Below are 10232 nucleotides of genomic sequence, written 5' to 3'. Positions count from 1 at the left end.
CAGTGTTATATAGTATATAACTATAGTACAGTGTTATATAGTATATAGCTATAGTACAGTGTTATATAGTATATAGCTAGAGTACAGTGTTATATAGTATATAGCTAGAGTACAGTGTTATATAGTATATAACTATAGTACAGTGTTATATAGTATATAACTATAGTACAGTGTTATATAGTATATAGCTATAGTACAGTGTTATATAGTATATAACTATAGTACAGTGTTATATAGTATATAGCTATAGTACAGTGTTATATAGTATATAGCTATAGTACAGTGTTATATAGTATATAGCTATAGTACAGTGTTATATAGTATATAGCTAGGTACAGTGTTATATAGTATATAGCTATAGTACAGTGTTATATAGTATGTAGCTATAGTAGTGTTATATAGTATATAACTATAGTACAGTGTTATATAGTATATAGCTATAGTACAGTGTTATATAGTATGTAGCTATAGTACAGTGTTATATAGTATATAGCTATAGTACAGTGTTATATAGTATATAGCTATAGTACAGTGTTATATAGTATATAGCTATAGTACAGTGTTATATAGTATATAGCTATAGTACAGTGTTATATAGTATATAGCTATAGTACAGTGTTATATAGTATATAGCTATAATACAGTGTTATATAGTATATAACTATAGTACAGTGTTATATAGTATATAGCTATAGTACAGTGTTATATAATATATAGCTATAAGTACAGTGTTATATAGTATATAGCTAAAGTACAGTGTTATATAGTATATAGCTATAGTACAGTGTTATGTAGTATATAGCTATAGTACAGTGTTATATAGTATATAACTATAGTACAGTGTTATATAGTATATAGCTAGAGTACAGTGTTATATAGTATATAGCTATAGTACAGTGTTATATAGTATATAACTATAGTACAGTGTTATATAGTATATATCTATAGTACAGGGTTATATAGTATATATCTATAGTACAGGGTTATATAGTATATAACTATACTACAGTGTTACATAGTATATAGCTAGAGTACAGTGTTATATAGTATATAACTATAGTACAGTGTTATATAGTATATAGCTATAGTACAGTGTTATATAGTATATAGCTATAGTACAGTGTTATATAGTATATAGATATAGTAGTGTTATATAGTATATAACTATAGTACAGTGTTATATAGTATATAGCTATAGTACAGTGTTATATAGTATATAACTATAGTACAGTGTTATATAGTATATAGCTATAGTACAGTGTTATATAGTATATAGCTATAGTACAGTGTTATATAGTATATAGCTAGAGTACAGTGTTATATAGTATATAACTATAGTACAGTGTTATATAGTATATAGCTATAGTACAGTGTTATATAGTATATAGCTATAGTACAGTGTTATATAGTATATAACTATAGTACAGTGTTATATAGTATATAACTATAGTACAGTGTTATATAGTATATAGCTATAGTACAGTGTTATATAGTATATAGCTAGAGTACAATGTTATATAGTATATAGCTATAGTACAGTGTTATATAGTATATACTATGGTACAGTGTTATATAGTATATAGCTATAGTACAGTGTTATATAGTATATAACTATAGTACAGTGTTATATAGTATATAACTATAGTACAGTGTTACATAGTATATAGCTAGAGTGTTATATAGTATATAACTATAGTACAGTGTTATATAGTATATAGCTATAGTACAGTGTTATATAGTATATAGCTATACTACAGTGTTATATAGTATATAATACTATAGTACAGCGTTATATAGTGTATAACTATATTACATCGTTATATAGTATATAACTATAGTACAGGGTTATATAGTATATAGCTATAGTACAGGGTTATATAGTATATAGCTAGAGTACAGTGTTATATAGTATATAACTATAGTACAGTGTTATATAGTATATAGCTAGAGTACAGTTATATAGTATATAACTATACTACAGTGTTATATAGTATATAGCTAGAGTACAGTGTTATACAGTATATAACTATAGTACAGTGTTATATAGTATATAGCTAGAGTACAGTGTTATATAGTATATAGCTAGAGTACAGTGTTATATAGTATATAACTATAGTACAGTGTTATATAGTATATAACTATAGTACAGTGTTATATAGTATATAGCTATAGTACAGTGTTATATAGTATATAACTATAGTACAGTGTTATATAGTATATAGCTATAGTACAGTGTTATATAGTATATAGCTATAGTACAGTGTTATATAGTATATAGCTATAGTACAGTGTTATATAGTATATAGCTAGAGTACAGTGTTATATAGTATGTAGCTGTAGTACAGTGTTATATAGTATGTAGCTATAGTAGTGTTATATAGTATATAACTATAGTACAGTGTTATATAGTATATAGCTATAGTACAGTGTTATATAGTATATAGCTATAGTACAGTGTTATATAGTATATAACTATAGTACAGTGTTATATAGTATATAGCTATAGTACAGTGTTATATAGTATATAGCTAGAGTACAGTGTTATATAGTATATAGCTATAGTACAGTGTTATATAGTATATAGCTATAGTACAGTGTTATATAGTATATAACTATAGGTACAGTGTTATATAGTATATAGCTATAGTAGTGTTATATAATATATAGCTATAGTACAGTGTTATATAGTATATAGCTATAGTACAGTGTTATATAGTATATAGCTATAGTACAGTGTTATATAGTATATAGCTATAGTACAGTGTTATATAGTATATAACTATAGTACAGTGTTATATAGTATATAGCTAGAGTACAGTGTTATATGGTATATAGCTAGAGTACAGTGTTATATAGTATATAACTATAGTACAGTGTTATATAGTATATATCTATAGTACAGAGTTATATAGTATATATCTATAGTACAGGGTTATATAGTATATAACTATAGTACAGTGTTATATAGTATATAGCTAGAGTACAGTGTTATATAGTATATAACTATAGTACAGTGTTATATAGTATATAGCTATAGTACAGTGTTACATAGTATATAGCTATAGTACAGTGTTATATAGTATATATATAGTAGTGTTATATAGTATATAACTATAGTACAGTGTTATATAGTATATAGCTATAGTACAGTGTTATATAGTATATAACTATAGTACAGTGTTATATAGTATATAGCTATAGTACAGTGTTATATAGTATATAGCTAGAGTACAGTGTTATATAGTATATAGCTAGAGTACAGTGTTATATAGTATATAACTATAGTACAGTGTTATATAGTATATATATAGTACAGTGTTATATAGTATATAGCTATAGTACAGTGTTATATAGTATATAGCTATAGTACAGTGTTATATAGTATATAGCTATAGTACAGTGTTATATAGTATATAGCTATAGTACAGTGTTATATAGTATATAGCTATAGTACAGTGTTATATAGTATATAGCTATAGTACAGTGTTATATAGTATATAGCTATAGTACAGTGTTATATAGTATATAGCAGTGTTATATAGTATATAACTATAGTACAGTGTTATATAGTATATAGCTATAGTACAGTGTTATATAGTATATAACTATAGTACAGTGTTATATAGTATATAGCTATAGTACAGTGTTATATAGTATATAGCTATAGTACAGTGTTATATAGTATATAGCTATAGTACAGTGTTATATAGTATATAGCTATAGTACAGTGTTATATAGTATATAGCTATAGTACAGTGTTATATAGTATATAGCTATAGTACAGTGTTATATAGTATATACTATAAGTAGTGTTATATAGTATATAGTACTATAGCTATAGTACAGTGTTATATAGTATATAGCTATAGTACAGTGTTATATAGTATATATAGCTATAATAGTGTTATATAGTATATAGCTAGGTACAGTGTTATATAGTATATAGCTATAGTACAGTGTTATATAGTATATAGCTATAGTACAGTGTTATATAGTATATAGCTATAGTACAGTGTTATATAGTATATAGCTATAGTACAGTGTTATATAGTATATAACTATAGTACAGTGTTATATAGTATATAGCTATAGTACAGTGTTATATAGTATATAGCTATAGTACAGTGTTATATAGTATATAGCTATAGTACAGTGTTATATAGTATATAGCTATAGTACAGTGTTATATAGTATATAGCTATAGTACAGTGTTATATAGTATATAGCTATAGTACAGTGTTATATAGTATATAGCTATAGTACAGTGTTATATAGTATATAGCTATAGTACAGTGTTATATAGTATATAGCTATAGTACAGTGTTATATAGTATATAGCTATAGTACAGTGTTATATAGTATATAGCTAGGTACAGTGTTATATAGTATATAGCTATAGTACAGTGTTATATAGTATATAGCTATAGTACAGTGTTATATAGTATATAACTATAGTACAGTGTTATATAGTATATAGCTATAGTACAGTGTTATATAGTATATAACTATAGTACAGTGTTATATAGTATATAGCTATAGTACAGTGTTATATAGTATATAGCTATAGTACAGTGTTATATAGTATATAGCTATAGTACAGTGTTATATAGTATATAGCTATAGTACAGTGTTATATAGTATATAGCTATAGTACAGTGTTATATAGTATATAGCTATAGTACAGTGTTATATAGTATATAGCTATAGTACAGTGTTATATAGTATATAGCTATAGTACAGTGTTATATAGTATATAACTATAGTACAGTGTTATATAGTATATAGCTATAGTACAGTGTTATATAGTATATAACTATAGTACAGTGTTATATAGTATATAGCTATAGTACAGTGTTATATAGTATATAGCTATAGTACAGTGTTATATAGTATATATATATAGTACAGTGTTATATAGTATATAACTATAGTACAGTGTTATATAGTATATAACTATAGTACAGTGTTATATACTATATAGCTATAGTACAGTGTTATATAGTATATAAGCTATAGTACAGTGTTATATAGTATATAGCTATAGTACAGTGTTATATAGTATATAGCTATAGTACAGTGTTATATAGTATATAGCTATAGTACAGTGTTATATAGTATATAGCTATAGTACAGTGTTATATAGTATATAGCTATAGTACAGTGTTATATAGTATATAGCTATAGTACAGTGTTATATAGTATATAGCTATAGTACAGTGTTATATAGTATATAGCTATAGTACAGTGTTATATAGTATATAGCTATAGTACAGTGTTATATAGTATATAGCTATAGTACAGTGTTATATAGTATATAGCTATAGTACAGTGTTATATAGTATATAACTATAGTACAGTGTTATATAGTATATAGCTATAGTACAGTGTTATATAGTATATAGCTATAGTACAGTGTTATATAGTATATAGCTATAGTACAGTGTTATATAGTATATAGCTAGAGTACAGTGTTATATAGTATATAGCTATAGTACAGTGTTATATAGTATATAGCTATAGTACAGTGTTATATAGTATATAGCTATAGTACAGTGTTATATAGTATATAGCTATAGTACAGTGTTATATAGTATATATATAGTACAGTGTTATATAGTATATAACTATATAGTACAGTGTTATATAGTATATAGCTATAGTACAGTGTTATATAGTATATAGCTATAGTACAGTGTTATATAGTATATAGCTATAGTACAGTGTTATATAGTATATAACTATAGTACAGTACATATAGTATATAACTATAGTACAGTGTTATATAGTATATAGCTATAGTACAGTGTTATATAGTATATATACTATAGTACAGTGTTATATAGTATATAGCTATAGTACAGTGTTATATAGTATATAGCTATATATACAGTGTTATATAGTATATAGCTATAGTACAGTGTTATATAGTATATAGCTATAGTACAGTGTTATATATAGTATATAGCTATATAATTACAGTGTTATATAGTATATAGCTATAGTACAGTGTTATATAGTATATAGCTATAGTACAGTGTTATATAGTATATAGCTATAGTACAGTGTTATATATATATATATAGTACAGTGTTATATAGTATATATATGGTACAGTGTTATATAGTATATAACTATAGTACAGTGTTATATAGTATATAGCTATAGTACAGTGTTATATAGTATATAACTATAGTACAGTGTTATATAGTATATAGCTATAGTACAGTGTTATATAGTATATAGCTATAGTACAGTGTTATATAGTATATAGCTATAGTACAGTGTTATATGGTATATAGCTATAGTACAGTGTTATATAGTATATAGCTATAGTACAGTGTTATATAGTATATAGCTATAGTACAGTGTTATATAGTATATAGCTATAGTACAGTGTTATATAGTATATAGCTATAGTACAGTGTTATATAGTATATAGCTATAGTACAGTGTTATATAGTATATAGCTATAGTACAGTGTTATATAGTATATATAGCTATAGTACAGTGTTATATATATATATAGCTATAGCTACAGTGTTATATAGTATATGGCTATAGTACAGTGTTATATAGTATATAGCTATAGCTAGGTAGTGTTATATAGTATATAGCTATAGTACAGTGTTATATAGTATATAACTATAGTACAGTGTTATATAGTATATAGCTATAGTACAGTGTTATATAGTATATAACTCTATAGTACAGTGTTATATAGTATATAGCTATAGTACAGTGTTATATAGTATATAGCTAGAGTACAGTGTTATATAGTATATAGCTATAGTACAGTGTTATATAGTATATAGCTATATTTATAAGTACAGTGTTATATAGTATATAGCTATAGTACAGTGTTATATAGTATATAACTATAGTACAGTGTTATATAGTATATAGCTAGAGTACAGTGTTATATAGTATATAACTATAGTACAGTGTTATATAGTATATAGCTATAGTACAGTGTTATATAGTATATAGCTATACTACAGTGTTATATAGTATATAGCTATAGTACAGTGTTATATAGTATATAACTATAGTACAGTGTTATATAGTATATAACTATAGTACAGTGTTATATAGTATATAACTATAATTACAGTGTTATATACTATATATAGCTATAGTACAGTGTTATATAGTATATAGCTAAAATTACAGTGTTATATAGTATATAGCTATAGTACAGTGTTATATAGTATATAGCTAGAGTACAGTGTTATATAGTATATAGCTATACTACAGTGTTATATAGTATATAGCTAGGTACAGTGTTATATAGTATATAACTATAGTACAGTGTTATATAGTATATAGCTATATGTACAGGTGTTATATAGTATATAGCTATAGTACAGTGTTATATAGTATATAACTATAGTACAGTGTTATATAGTATATAACTATAGGTACAGTGTTATATACTATATAGCTATAATTACAGTGTTATATAGTATATAGCTATAGTACAGTGTTATATAGTATATAGCTAGGTACAGTGTTATATAGTATATATAACTATAGTACAGTGTTATATAGTATATAGCTATAGTACAGTGTTATATAGTATATAGCTAGGTACAGTGTTATATAGTATATAGTAGCTATAGTACAGTGTTATATAGTATATAGCTATAGTAGTGTTATATAGTATATAACTATAGTACAGTGTTATATACTATATAGCTATAGTACAGTGTTATATAGTATATAGCTATAGTACAGTGTTATATAGTATATAGCTATAGTACAGTGTTATATAGTATATAGCTATAGTACAGTGTTATATAGTATATAGCTATAGTACAGTGTTATATAGTATATAACTATAGTACAGTGTTATATAGTGTTATATAGTATATAGCTAGTATAGTACAGTGTTATATAGTATATAACTAGAAGTACAGTGTTATATAGTATATAGCTATAGTACAGTGTTATATAGTATATAGCTATAAGTACAGTGTTATATAGTATATAAGCTATGGTACAGTGTTATATAGTATATAGCTATAGTACAGTGTTATATAGTATATAGCTATAGTACAGTGTTATATAGTATATAACTATAGTACAGTGTTATATAGTATATAGCTATAGTACAGTGTTATATAGTATATAACTATAGTACAGTGTTATATAGTATATAGCTATAGTACAGTGTTATATAGTATATAGCTAGAGTACAGTGTTATATAGTATATAGCTATAGTACAGTGTTATATAGTATATAGCTATAGTACAGTGTTATATAGTATATAACTATAGTACAGTGTTATATAGTATATAGCTATAATACAGTGTTATATAGTATATAACTATAGTACAGTGTTATATAGTATATAGCTATAGTACAGTGTTATATAGTATATAACTATAGTACAGTGTTATATAGTATATAGCTATAGTACAGTGTTATATAGTATATAGCTATAGTACAGTGTTATATAGTATATAGCTATAGTACAGTGTTATATAGTATATAACTATAGTACAGTGTTATATAGTATATAGCTATAGGTACAGTGTTATATAGTATATAGCTATAGTACAGTGTTATATGAGTATATAGCTATATTTTACAGTGTTATATAGTATATAGCTATAGTACAGTGTTATATAGTATATAGCTATAGTACAGTGTTATATAGTATATAGCTATAGTACAGTGTTATATAGTATATAGCTATAGTACAGTGTTATATAGTATATAGCTATAGGTACAGTGTTATATAGTATATAGCTATAGTACAGTGTTATATAGTATATAGCTATAGTACAGTGTTATATAGTATATAACTATAGTACAGTGTTATATAGTATATAGCTATAGTACAGTGTTATATAGTATATATCTATAGTACAGTGTTATATAGTATATAGCTATAGTACAGTGTTATATAGTATATAGCTATAGTACAGTGTTATATAGTATATAGCTATAGTACAGTGTTATATAGTATATAGCTATAGTACAGTGTTATATAGTATATAGCTATAGTACAGTGTTATATAGTATATAGCTATAGTACAGTGTTATATAGTATATAACTATAGTACAGTGTTATATAGTATATAGCTATAGTACAGTGTTATATAGTATATAACTATAGTACAGTGTTATATAGTATATAGCTATAGTACAGTGTTATATAGTATATAGCTATAGTACAGTGTTATATAGTATATAGCTATAGTACAGTGTTATATAGTATATAAGCTATATTACAGTGTTATATAGTATATAACTATAGTACAGTGTTATATAGTATATAGCTATAAGTGCAGTGTTATATAGTATATAGCTAGAGTACAGTGTTATATAGTATATAGCTATAGTACAGTGTTATATAGTATATAACTATAGTACAGTGTTATATAGTATATAGCTATATTACAGTGTTATATAGTATATAGCTATAGTACAGTGTTATATAGTATATAACTATAGTACATTATTATATAGTATATATACTAGAGTACAGTGTTATATAGTATATAGCTAGAGTACAGTGTTATATAGTATATAACTATAGTACAGTGTTATATAGTATATAGCTAGAGTACAGTGTTATATAGTATATAGCTATAGTACAGTGTTATATAGTATATAACTATAGTACAGTGTTATATAGTATATAGTATACAGCTATAGTTACAGTGTTATATAGTATATAACTATAGTACAGTGTTATATAGTATATAGCTATAGTACAGTGTTATATAGTATATAGCTAGAGGTACAGTGTTAGTATACGGTATATAGCTAGAGTACAGTGTTATATAGTATATAACTATAGTACAGTGTTATATGTTATATAACTATAGTACAATGTTATATAGTATAGCTATAGTACAGTGTTATATAGTATATAGCTTATAATTACAGTGTTATATAGTATATAGCTATGAGTACAGTGTTATATGAGTATATAACTATAGTACAGTGTTATATAGTATATAGCTATAGTACAGTGTTATATAGTATATAGCTATAGTACAGTGTTATATAGTATATAGCTATAGTACAGTGTTATATAGTATGTGGCTATAGTACAGTGTTATATAGTATATATAGCTATAGTAGTGTTATATAGTATATAACTATAGTACAGTGTTATATAGTATATAGCAACTTTATAAGTACAGTGTTATATAGTATATAGCTATAGTACAGTGTTATATAGTATATAGCTATAGTACAGTGTTATATAGTATATAAC

This window comes from Tachypleus tridentatus, unplaced genomic scaffold, assembly GCF_004210375.1.
Source record: "Tachypleus tridentatus isolate NWPU-2018 unplaced genomic scaffold, ASM421037v1 Hic_cluster_2, whole genome shotgun sequence".
Classification (NCBI taxonomy): domain Eukaryota; kingdom Metazoa; phylum Arthropoda; class Merostomata; order Xiphosura; family Limulidae; genus Tachypleus; species Tachypleus tridentatus.
The sequence above is the reverse complement of the archived record's forward strand: the minus strand, read 5'-3'. Positions refer to the sequence as shown.